At 34.4% G+C, this 12,624-nt stretch overlaps 1 long non-coding RNA gene across 2 annotated transcripts; it reads right to left on the bottom strand.

The window, feature by feature from the left end:
• Positions 1-862: 862 nt before the first annotated feature.
• On the bottom strand, positions 863-12,423 carry LOC141376697 (uncharacterized). 2 transcript variants are annotated; one of them, XR_015502579.1, is made up of 3 exons: positions 12,233-12,378; positions 9,547-9,891; positions 5,594-8,163 (listed from the first exon to the last, which is right to left on the bottom strand). It is a non-coding gene; the product is annotated as an uncharacterized LOC141376697 (long non-coding RNA). The 2 variants fall into 2 exon arrangements; XR_015502578.1 differs by lacking the exons at positions 5,594-8,163; positions 9,547-9,891 and adding an exon at positions 863-1,446 and having other exon boundaries at positions 12,233-12,423.
• Between the last annotated feature and the right edge of the window lie 201 nt (positions 12,424-12,624).

Raw genomic sequence — 12,624 nt, 5'->3', positions numbered from 1 at the left:
TCATTGTCATGTTCAAGAAAGCAGTTTGAGATGATTTACACTATATGGCGCTTTATCCTGCTGGAAGTAGCCATCAGAAGATGGGTCAGCAACAATCCTTAAGTAGGCTGTGGCGTTGACATGAGGCTTAATTGGTACTAATGAGCCCAAAGTGTGCCAGGAAAATATCCCCCACTCCATCACTAGCAGCCTGAACCGTTGATACCAGGCAAGATGGATCCATGCTTTCATGTTGTTGATGCCAAATTCTCACCCTATAATCTATATGTCCAGTTTCTTGTTCTTAGCTGACAGGAGTAGCACCTAGTATGGTCTTCAGCTGCTGTAGCCCATCTGCAGCAAAGGAGTAAACCTGTTGCCTTAAAAGCCTTTTACTTTTACCTTCTGCTTTTTACTTTTTAAAAAGTCAGTAAATCCAATTGACTTAACTTAAGATTTATAATTCACTCATTCATTCATTTATTCGTTTTCTTTTCGGCTTAGTCCCTTTATTATTCAGTGGTTGTCACAGCGGAATGAACTGCCAACTTATCCAGCATGCTCTTTCAGGAAACACCCATAAACTCTTGCATTCACACACATACGCTAAGGCCAGTTCAGCTTATCCAATTCACCTATACCACATGTCTTTGGACTGTGGGGGGAAACCGGAGCACCAGGAGGAAACCCATGCGAAGTAGTAGAGAACATGCAAACTCCACACAGAAATGCCAACTGACCCAGCTGGTGCTCGAACTAGCGACCTTCTTGCTGTGAGGTGACAGCGCTACCCACTGCGCCACCATGTCACCCAGTTTTATACCTATGTTTACTTAATAACGAGTTTACTAATTTTTTTTAAAGTAAAAACTCAACTAATTACTTTGTTTACAAAGCAGTTTATACATTTGCATGTGGACAAAAACATTTCTTTTTGAAATGTATGCATGCGAACCTTTTAGAATCTGCAAAAGAAAATAATAATAATAACAATATTGGTATCATGTTGATGACGTAGCCTAAGCTCCAAAAGTTTGCTCTGAAGTTCTTGAAAGCACCACAGTTAACCTCATAAATATGACACAAGTGTCCTTATTATCTTGACCAAAACTTGTGATGGTAAATAGTCAGAGCACAGTCTTGGAGAGCACGGCTTGAAGTGTCCAGCTGCCCTTGGGAGAGAAAGACAGAAAAATTCATAGACAAACTCTGACCTGGAGAGCAGAGAAGGGGGAGAAAGGAGGCTATGTTTTTTCCGAAAGCTCTGAGGGAAGAGGGTGGTCGGCATTACTGTGTGATTGATTCCCTGGCTGTGTTTCCAGAGGGCTGGACTGATCCTGGGTCAGATGAGAATGTTCCAGCTTAAGATCACACCCTGGATATAGATGCATCTGAACCAGCCTCAGGCATCCATTCCTTTAACAAGGGCACCATGGCTTTACTGCCCTTGCAACAGTGTGTGTGTCTCTGCCGTGAGAAAAACACAAGGCTTTTTTCATCAATAACTCAGAACATCTATTGTGCAAAAAACTAAAAATCTGTCCTTTTTGTCACTGGTTTTAGATAAGTAGGTAAAGTACAATAATAGGCAACTATTTTTAAGTTCAACAGATAAAGAAAGGTGCTAAACTCTTACTTCCTGCGAGTATAAGGAATGCCAGAGCAAGTTTTCACAAATGTAAGAACTAGTCATAAATCAAACTGTATGAATGTGAATGCTCTCTAGCAGTAGTTTGGTATGTGGCTCAAATTAGTAACGCATATCTATAATTTCATTAAATATTGTTGTGATAGTGATTAGTTACAATTATTGTTGTTACACTATCTAAAGATGTTTTTATTTTATTGAAATACATGTTAAATGTTCTGTTTCATAAGCTTTAAGTTCAATAATCATTTAAATAATCATTTAAAAGTTTTAATATTCTGTTTAGTGGGCGAAGCAGTGGCGCAGTAGGTAGTGCTGTCGCCTCACAGCAAGAAGGTCGCTGGTTCGAGCCTCAGCTCAGTTGGCGTTTCTGTGTAGTTTGTATGTTCTCCCTGCGTTCGCGTGGGTTTCCTCCGGGTGCTCTGGTTTCCCCCATAGTCCAAAGACATGCAGTACAGGTGAATTGGATAGGCTAAAATTGTCCGTAGTTTATGAGTGTGTGTGTGTGTGTGTGAATGTGTGTGTGGATGTTTCCCACCCAGAGATGGGTTGCAGCTGGAAGCGCATTCGGTGCATAAAAACTTGCTGGATAAGTAGGCGGTTCATTCCGCTGTGGCGACCCCGGATTAATAAAGGGAAAAAAACCGACAAGAAAATAAATGAATGAATAATATTCTGTTTAATAGTTAATTGTTTAGTTCTTCAAAAGGTAACACTTTAGTTCCACTTCTCACTATTAACTAGTGGCTTATTACCTGTCTATTATTAAGTTTTTATAGTAATTCAATTCTGCACGATCTTGTTCTACATCTCTAATCCTACCTGATATCTAAACCTAACTATTACATTGCATAATACATAACTTTTAATAAGCAACAAATTGGAGGCATTGATGTATTGATGTAAAGTAATGGTTTATTAAAAACAAGAATTGAACCTTAAAATAAAGTGTCCCGTTTTTAAAAATGATCATTATAATTGGTCTGTAAAAACTGTTACATTGTTACATCTTTATATATATAACATTTATATATATATTTATATATATATATATATATATATATATATATATATATATATATATATATATATATATATATATATATATATATATATAATTTATTTATACATTCATAAAATCTTCTATAATTAATTAATATTTAAGAATTAATATTTATAATTTTAAACTTGCATGTACCCTTACATTGTTACAGTTTTTTTTTAGATTGTTTCGCCACAAAATTCAGAACCATGGTGTCACTTTTCAAAACTCCAGACAAAAAATTCACAACCATTGCCAAAATTGCACATTTATGTAAAACTCTTAACTCAAATATACTTTGGTCATTAAACTAAAATCACCTTTCCAATATAATTTAATTAAACATCAAATTGATCACAATTCAAAATGCAGCTCTAAAATTACATTTGAAATATATTCATTTAGTTTTTTTTTTCAATTGTTTTGCCACAAATTTCAGAACCCTGATGTCAACTTTCAATAATCTAGATACAAAACTCTAAACACTTACTACTTTTAATGCAGACTCTCTACTGTTCAAAACTTTGCATGTTGCGTTCATTTCCTTAAAGAAGTCTTGCATTTGCAGGATCATTGGCTCACATAATCCTTTTATCATACAAATACTACAGGAACATTGTTTTAGATCACTAGCACACAAAATGCACACTGTGCAGACAGTGGATACACTGATCATTCCATCATAATATAGGTTTACTGTAATTTTTTTGAGGGGAAAAAAGGGGGTAAAATATAGAACATAAAATGTAACATATTTATTTAACATATATGTACATATTTGTAATTATATTACGCAGTTGAAGAAAATGGCAATATTTTGACAGTATGACATATTTTATGTAAGTAAAAATTATATGAACTATTATGTCACATGTAATTTACATATATTTCTATATATCAGATTTCTATTTTGGCATCTGTGTTACCATCAGTCTGGTCCTCTACATCACAGTGGTGTTTTCATTACTCAAAAATCTTAGAAAGAACCTTCTGTCAATGTGAATCCAGGCCTGATATTGGTCTGCTGTGATTGGGCTTTCTTACATACAGTACAGTAATGTCAAATATGAAAACATTGTCTGTAAAAGTGGTACACAGAACAAATAAACCATAAATGGAATAAGGGTCATCTTCTGTGGTAACTGATGTTATTTGATCTATCCTCAAACTTTCATCATCTAATATTGTACATTAGTTTCTGCGCATTAAGAGTAGTAAAACAGATATTTGTCATTTTGAGCGCTTGTATCAGTTGACAATAACATCATGCTAAGTAAATGAATATGTATTTAGTTCAAATGAAATGTTTGAGTAACATTTTGAAATGGGATCAATTTGATGTTTGATTGTATTATATTAAAAAGGTGATCTTAGTTCAATGAACAAAGTATCTTTGACTTGTGTTTATTATATCCAAGCATTTGAAAAAAACTTTTTGCAAAAACGTAAAATTTTGGCAATTGTTGTCAATTTTGTGTCCTGAGTTTTGAAAATTGACACTAGAGTTCTGAAATTTCTCAACAGTATCTGGATGCAGCCTTTATGATGCAGGCTTAGATTGCATCACTCAGAGATGCAATGTCAGGCACAGCACTCAATGGAGCTTATGATGTCACAAGCACATTTTAAAAGCATTGAATGCAGCTCAGATCGCATCTGCACCGAGTCTGTAGCCAGACCTCTCTCAAATATGTGGTAAAACGATTGTAAAAAAAAAACTATAATTAACATGATGTACAGTAACTATCGAATGATACATAACATAAATATGTAAATAACATTGGACAATATAACATATTTAGATGATAAAAGTTTCAGGATAGATCATATAACATCAGTTACCAGCACAGAAGGTGACCAACTGGACTACATTATGATTTCATCCTTATTCTATATATGGTTTTTATGTACTGCTTTTACAGACAATGTTTTCATATTTGACATGCATGTAAGATATCTCAATCACAGCAGACCAATGTCAGGTCTAGATTCACACTGACAGAAGGTTATTTCCAAGCTTTTGACTAATGAAAAACCATTGTGATGTAAAGGGGAGAACCTTTGGCCAAATCCACAAGATCAGACTGATGGAAACAGATCTCAAAATAGAAATCTGACATATAGAAATATATGTAAATGACATATGTGACATACTAGCTCATATGAATTTCCCACATATAAAATATTTGTCATGCATGGCAAAATGTAGCAAAAATTGCCATTTTTTTTCGACTACTATATTTTTCTATACTATAAGAACACATATACACAGATATATGTATACATGATATGTTTGAAATTTTGATTTTTGCAGTGAAATCCAAATGTAATTAGCTTATGTTGCCATCATGCCATAGGTCAGATTTTCAATAAAGGGACGTGCTGTAAGAAACACTTTTGTTAACTTTTCTATTCTGTTTTTTTATTTAACATTTTATTTATATAGTAGCCCTATACCTTATGATTAAAGGAATAAAACTTTAGTTCCTCTAGTTTTGTCAGAGTGTTCTGGTTTCCCCCAAAGTCCAAAGACAATCATTCCACTGTGGTGACCTCTGAAACAGAAACTAAGTCAAAGCAAAATGAATGAATGGATGAATGAATAAACTTAGTAAATTTTCTTGACAACTTTTGTATATTTTCTTGACAACAAGTTTTGTGTATTTAGTTATATGTAGGCATGGGACGATAACAGTTTTCAAGGTATACCACGGTTCGGAAAAGTCAAGGTTTTAAAACCTCCAAGATTTTCTGTAATACTGTTTCTAAAGTATGTGTAGGATTTTTTATTTACTTTTTTAGGACAACAGTATTTTCAGCAGAAACAAATATCCAAAGATGCCGTTTTAAATTGTAAAGAAATTTGTGTTTATGAAACTAATGAAGACAGCAGAAGTCAATGATTATTTTTTTTTTATTATTTAGCCTGACATGCTTACTGCTCCAAAATATTTTTAATCTTTCAAAAAATAAAGTAAATTGTTTTCAAAGGGGAAAAATGTTTTTATTTTTTACCCAGACATAAAAAAAAAACTTATTTTAGAGCCGTAATCACAATACAGTGATACCATGAAACCATGGTATTTTTATCCAAGGTTATCTGAATCTTATACAGGCCAATGCCTAGTTATGTGTCACTTTGGTGAACTATGCATCACTTATGCATTACAAAAAAGAAAAAAAAACGACAGCTAAACCATGTAAATATGTCATATGTCATAAAAACGTCATATGTTGGATGTCTATAAGGATAAGATCCTCTATGTTAAGAAGCTTTTATAAGAAAGTGCCTTCTATGAATATAAATGCAATGCAAATGTAAATGGGACTAAATGGTGCTTGTACACAGTAATTTTATAGCAATGTGGATGTCCTGATTAACATAGTAATATCTACAGATTATGCTGTACAGACGTGTCATGTTATTGAATATTTAAGGCAATGAAACAGAACGGTTCCCACTGTTACTGAGCATTTTGCATCAGCAGAATTGAGTTTACTTCAGCTGAATCAATTAAAGAGTTTTTTTACTGCACGGAATTGAGCTGATTGGACAACAGTGAGCTGAGAGTTAATGCAAACTGAGCAGAACTGACTTAACATCATCATGATGTCTTTTGATAGCAATAATCATAGCATGGCATGTGGGCCTGTGTGATTTAAAAAACAAATGTCTGACCGTTTTTACCACAACACATGTATCCTAACTTGATTTAAAAACTCAGCCAATTAAAACTGCATCTCAAACAAAATGGTGGGTAGGGATGACAATCATGAGAGTTTTACAGTTAGTGTAATATCCATATTTCATAGTTTATTGTTCAAGGTAATTATCATCATTTTTGGCTTTATATAATGTGTTAATTGTTGATTTGTATGTCATATACTTTTAGTAAATTTTTCCTACTGCGCATAGTAGGCTGTTTTAGTATGCATGTTTTTTGACACATGTGAGTTAGTGTGATGGCCAGGTGTTGGAGAGCACACACTTTTAATAAGTGTCAAATTGGCATAAGAACTCATCAATCTGGAACAAACAAGTTGTATAGAAGTGGATTGTGATTATTGACACGTTTGGATATCTAATATAAATCCATGTAAATGAAGATACACAGAATTGGATGGACTCTCGTGTCGTGATCAAGTGAAAGAGCACCCTTCCAGCTGCAACCCATCACTGGAAAACATTCATACACACTCACTCACACAATTCACCTACACCACATGTCTTTGGACTTGTGGGGGAAACCGGAGCAACCAGAGAAAACCCAGACCAGGAGAACATGCAAACTTCATACAGAAATGCCAACTGACCTAGCAGAGGCTCGAACCAGCAACCTTCTTGCTGTGAGGTAACAGCTCTACCCATCTGTCATTGTCTGACAGATTTGTTTACCTGTGTATTCATAGATGAGCTGTTCACGTATAGGCAAGAGCATTCCATCATTTTTTAGCAAAAGCACCATTTACACATCCATCTAATAATACTTGTCAATTCTGGCATCAAAAAAACAGAAATGAGCTCTAAAAGACTGTGCTTGTATTTGGAACATTAAGAGGATCAGTTTAATAGTTGAAGGTTTAGTTTTATTTCCAAACTTTTGTATTTGCAGTTGCTTTAGTCCCAGAGACAAATCAAATTACTGAACTATAGGAGAAAAATGTTGTCGCTAGCATCTTAACGCAGAGGTGCTACCTGCAGTTAAAACAAAGACTAGGGGAGAGCGGGGCACAAATTAACACTTTTTGGTTTTGGCAAAAATAATGAACAATGTAATGAGGTTAGACAAAACCATTTTTTTTAAACTACCAAACACAAGCCTGTCCTTCAAATGAGCTCTGAAAGTATGATCGCCGGAACTATGGTGTCTGTGCAGTATTGCCAAAAGTGCTAGTAGTAAAAATGTTACTATTTACCCCCAATAGTTGTAATAGACAGAGGGTTAGTTGTAACCAGGTGGCAACCTCCCACTCTCTCTCGTGAAGCAAATACGGAAGTAACTGAAACTGCAATTCATGAAAATTCCGCTAGTTTTGGCTACATAATAAAGCAAATTTCTATTGAGTTTACTGATGAAATGGCCAACTTTACAGCAGAAAAAAAAAGGTGTTTACAGCCTGGTACAAAGAATGATTTTGGTTTATATAGCTAATATTACTCTTCATGACAACTGTGAGGGGGGTGAATACTTTTATAACTCATCCGTTTACTTTATATTAACAACAGTGTTTTTAAAAGACTAAACACTTTATTGATATAGTGTACAGCCAAGCACATGTGGTCAGAACACAAACGAGTCACAGGTAATGAAATATTAAGCTTTTCTTCCAAAGAAAAGCCTGTCTGAGCAAAATGCTAGCAGGGTTCGTAGCTCCGCTCACTCTTCGCCTCTTTGCCCTTGTTTGGTATCCCACGGTCAGTGCGATGACGTGGGAACAAAATGCTGACGGTTGGCCAAACCTACTTGTAACTTCTTTTGCGATCTTCAGAAACCTATGGATGACAACGCATATACGTCCATATCTTTTACAGTCTATGATTGTAACATGCTTATCAAGTCAGATTTCACACAATTCATTTAAATTCAGTTTACATTAAATAGTATATTTCCTCAGTACATTTTATTCTACGTAGCACAGCATGTTTATTTATTTATCTATTTGCATTATTTATTTTTATTATTAGCAAGACAATTTATTGTTTCCTATTAAAAATATTTTCTATTAAAAAACATTTTTTATTAAAAAAACATTACACTCAATATTTTATGTGATATATTAAACTACATTTTCTGTTTTATTGTTTTCATAAACTTAAGGCACATCACATTTGTTATATAGAACTTTTTGAACCTTTTTAAAACTGTTTTTGGAGCTACAATCTTCTTTTAAATGACACCAATCTCAAACGGATGCACCAAAGCGTTTAAAGATTGTCAGTTGTTTACATTGAACACGCCACAAAATATGAATAAAATACGTTTCTTAGCTTTAAAAGTTTCCTATTTTTATATATATTTTTTAATGTTTCTTTTTTACAGAGTAATATTTGTTTTGATTTAATTAACAGAATGTTAAAGCTAAATGACACGTTTTACTCAAATGTTATGAAATAAAACAGTTTAATTTATTTTATGTTGAAATGAATAGGTATTTTTATTATGTGAAGTAATTATATATTTGAGTAATTAAATTATTTTTTAGGTATAGTTATACAATTTCATTGATATAATTAGCAGTGGTGGAAAGAGTACTGAAAAATCATACGTAAGTAAAAGTACTATTACTCACCCAAAAATGTAGCACAAGTAGAGTAAAAGTATCTGTTGTAAATATTACTCAAAGTATGAGTAAAAACTAGTGAGTATCTGGGAAGGTTAATGCATTTACATGTAATTTGTGCGTGTGTGTGAAAACGTAACATTCTGTAGTGCATTTAGTTATTGTTTAAGCCCATTTCAGTCATCATATAGTAAACAGTAATCTTATTGGTCACATGCAGTCTACACAATCATTGCTTGTCTTGTACACTTATAATGCTTCCAAACAGTTTGCTACATGTCTTAAGGTGGTTCAGTATTTTTTGATTTACTTTCTATGTGTGATTTGATTGTACAGGTATCACAGGATTGATTTTTCTAATCTCCATAGACAGGAAATTATAAAGTAGTGAGTGAAGGTTGAAGGAAAGCAGTGGAGTAAAAGTACCGATACCACATTACAAATCTACTCAATAGGGAAAGTAAAAGTACACATTTTTAAGACCACTTAGTAAATTATAATTCCTGAGAACATCTACTCATTTACAGTAATTTGAATAATTGTAATTTGTTTCTTTTACCCGATAATTAGTAACAAATTATTTAAAGTAACTTACTCAACACAGTGAAACTGGCCCATATTCTAAAGTGTTGCCCATCTGAATAGGTGGTCTAGCCACCCTGACCCTTATGTATCCTCTTCACTGTTACACACACATGACAGTGTCCAGCAGAGGCCCGTCTGTTAATGCAAAGCAACTCAATGTGGCGTGAAAAGACATGCAGTCATTTAAGCAAAGGTCATTTCATCCGACAACATGACAACTGTTAGCAGGGGCCCCTGTTCTGTATTTATGAGCAGGCGTGTGCACAAATACATGTGTGTGTGCGTGCATGAAAATCCATCTTTTCTGAAAAAGAAGTTGTTTGGACTCCCTTTACATATTCCATTTGAATCCAACCTAAACAAAAAAATGGAACAGATTTAGTCAGGATAGGTTTTGTGTTGTTGGATAAAGGTTTTCAGCTTTCTCTTTCCATTTATACACCTATATCTCATGCTTAAATAAGCCCATCACCATGTGTACGGGGGGTGTCTCTCTGTGATAGAAGAGGAGCTTTTTATAAGCAGCGCTGGCTGTCTGGCGCAAAGTCGTATAAGGAATACTAATGACGGGTCTTTGTGTGGCAAAGGCTCTGACCTGGGGAGAGAATGAGCGTGCAAACATTGCAAATTTAATGGCAGTAATACAAAGATCGAAATAAATACGTCTGAACTAAACTGCACCGAGGGACTTCGGCAGGGTTTTTGATGGTCCTTCAAAAAAAAAAAATATCTGTGGATAAATCTTGAATAACTTTTCCTAATCTCACTCTCTCTCTCTCTCTATTTCACTCTCTCTCTATTAGAGCTGCGGTGAAAGTCTTAATCCCTTATGCCCAACAATGGACATTGAAGCTTGACTTTAATATGCAGCCGGAAGAGAATAAATTGCCCATTGGAATGAATCTATCTATCTCCCATTGACTCACTTTGGACATGTTACGACAAGGCAATCTGTTACGGAGATGAGTTTTGTGTTTCTCTAACACTGATGGTCTTTCAGACATCATATTCTCATATTAGAAAACCTGCGTTGCATATAAATCAGTTTCCTTAGATCAGTGGTTCTCAATCAGGGGCCCGTGGCCAGTTGTAGGGGGGTCTCAGCAAACTTCCAAGGGTGTGTGAGATTAACAAAAGGTTTTTAAGAAATATAATATTTAAAATTGAATTAATATAAAATTTTATTCAGAATATTTTCACTGTAAAACCCATAAAGTTCAAAAACTAATCCTAATGATACTGTAAACTTAATCTATTTGAGTAAACAAAGCAATTTGAGCACAGTAAAACCCAATAAATAAAGAGAACTCAAACCGTTTGAGGAAACCGATAGCAACAAACCATTTAAGTTAAAAAAATACTAAAGTACTGTGAACTTGCTCCATTTAAGTTGAAATAGCGAGGTATTTAATTAACCTATTATCTTCAACACTGAGTTCAAAACTCTTTTCAAATGAGTAGAATTAACTTTCAGTAAATTTTGAGCAAACTACACTCATTTCATTTGATAAAGTTGGATGTTGGGCTTTACAGTGTACAGTTATCCAACCTAATTAAAATGGCAAATCACAAAAGGTTTCTGAGGAAAAAATAATGAATATCTTGCAAACAACACTAAAATACAATGTAACAAGGCCAAATATGTTCACAGATTTAGAAAAAGTATCAGTTTTCGAAATATTAAATAAAAGATAAGTGGAGGCCCAAAATAGAATCTGCTAGAATATGCTAGATTTTAGCTATTTGCCAGCAATGCCTTATTAATAATTCAAAATATGATAATTAAGAGGTTGGCACGATGGCTCAGTGGTTAAAATTAGATGTTACGAAACACCAACATTGTGCGGCTAAATATCTGCTGCCATATAAACGGCCCTGGGAGTAAGTAAGTAAGGATGTTTACCAATACTGGGTTGCAGCTGGAAGGGCATCCGCTGCATAAAACATATGCTATATAAGTTGGCGGTTCATTCCGCTGTAGCAACCCCTGATTATTAAAAGGACTAAGCCAAAAAAGAAAATAAATGAATGAATGTAACACCAGCATGGTCTGGCTAAATATCAACTGCGATATAAATGGTCCTAGGAGTATAAGTAAGTGTGGATCTTTCCCAATACTAGGTTGTGGCTGGAAGGGCATTCACTGCGTAAAACATGTGCTGGGTAAGTTAGCAGTTCATTCCACTGTGGCGACCCCTGATTAATAAAGGGACTAGGCCAAAAAGAAAATGAATGAATGAATGAATGGAACACCAACATAGTGGGGCTAAATATCAACTGCGATATAAATTTTCCTGGGAGTAAATAAGTAAGCTTGGATGTTTCCCAATACTGGCAAACGGTGGATCATAGAGACTAAGCCGAAGGAAAATGAATGAATGAATGAATGATAATAATGTTTGTTATCCTGAATGACAGTGAAAAAGTATCTGACATATTATTATTTTGTTGTCTGAAACTATAAAATAAAGAGAGTTGTGTTTATTATGTCTTAGCCTATCACTTTTGTAGCCTACCTTGTTTTTGATACAAGACTAACTTCTTTAGAGATTACAGGCAGAATAAAATTGTCCACAATTAATGTCAGATTATATATATATATATAACTTGTAAGTTTGGTTTAATGTAAAAAGTTTCTTCATGGCACACTGTAAGTGAACCAATTTAGTCCTGTACACAACAGTTGAATTGCTTACCTGTTATGAACTTTCCAGGTAATCAGCTACAGAAAAACCTAACACATCCTCACAGGAACAAAGTCACAGCGTGGTGCCTTCATTTAAGTGTAACACCTTCAAAAAAAGTGAAGGTGTTAAACCAATACACACCTATGTTCATATTCGCAAAGTGACTATGTGCACGAGCAGAGAATTCAAATATGAGTTTCTCTGAGCGGAAGTGCAACAGTGCCATCTCTCGGATAAGGAAAGAGTATCGGACCTGAGTATAGGTGAATTTTTTATGTGTATTCTTGAATACTTTTGGACAATCACCTGTCTCTGAAACATAGGTCTGAGGCTAGAGTGTATAAAGGTCTGGAATAAACATCATGCGAACGTCTCATTCTGTTAACTCGAGATACACATCA

This window comes from Danio rerio, chromosome 11, assembly GCF_052040795.2.
Source record: "Danio rerio strain M-AB ecotype USA chromosome 11, GRCz13ab, whole genome shotgun sequence".
NCBI lineage: Eukaryota > Metazoa > Chordata > Actinopteri > Cypriniformes > Danionidae > Danio > Danio rerio.
Note: the sequence above shows the minus strand (reverse complement) of the source record. Positions and strands in the feature narration are given on the sequence as shown.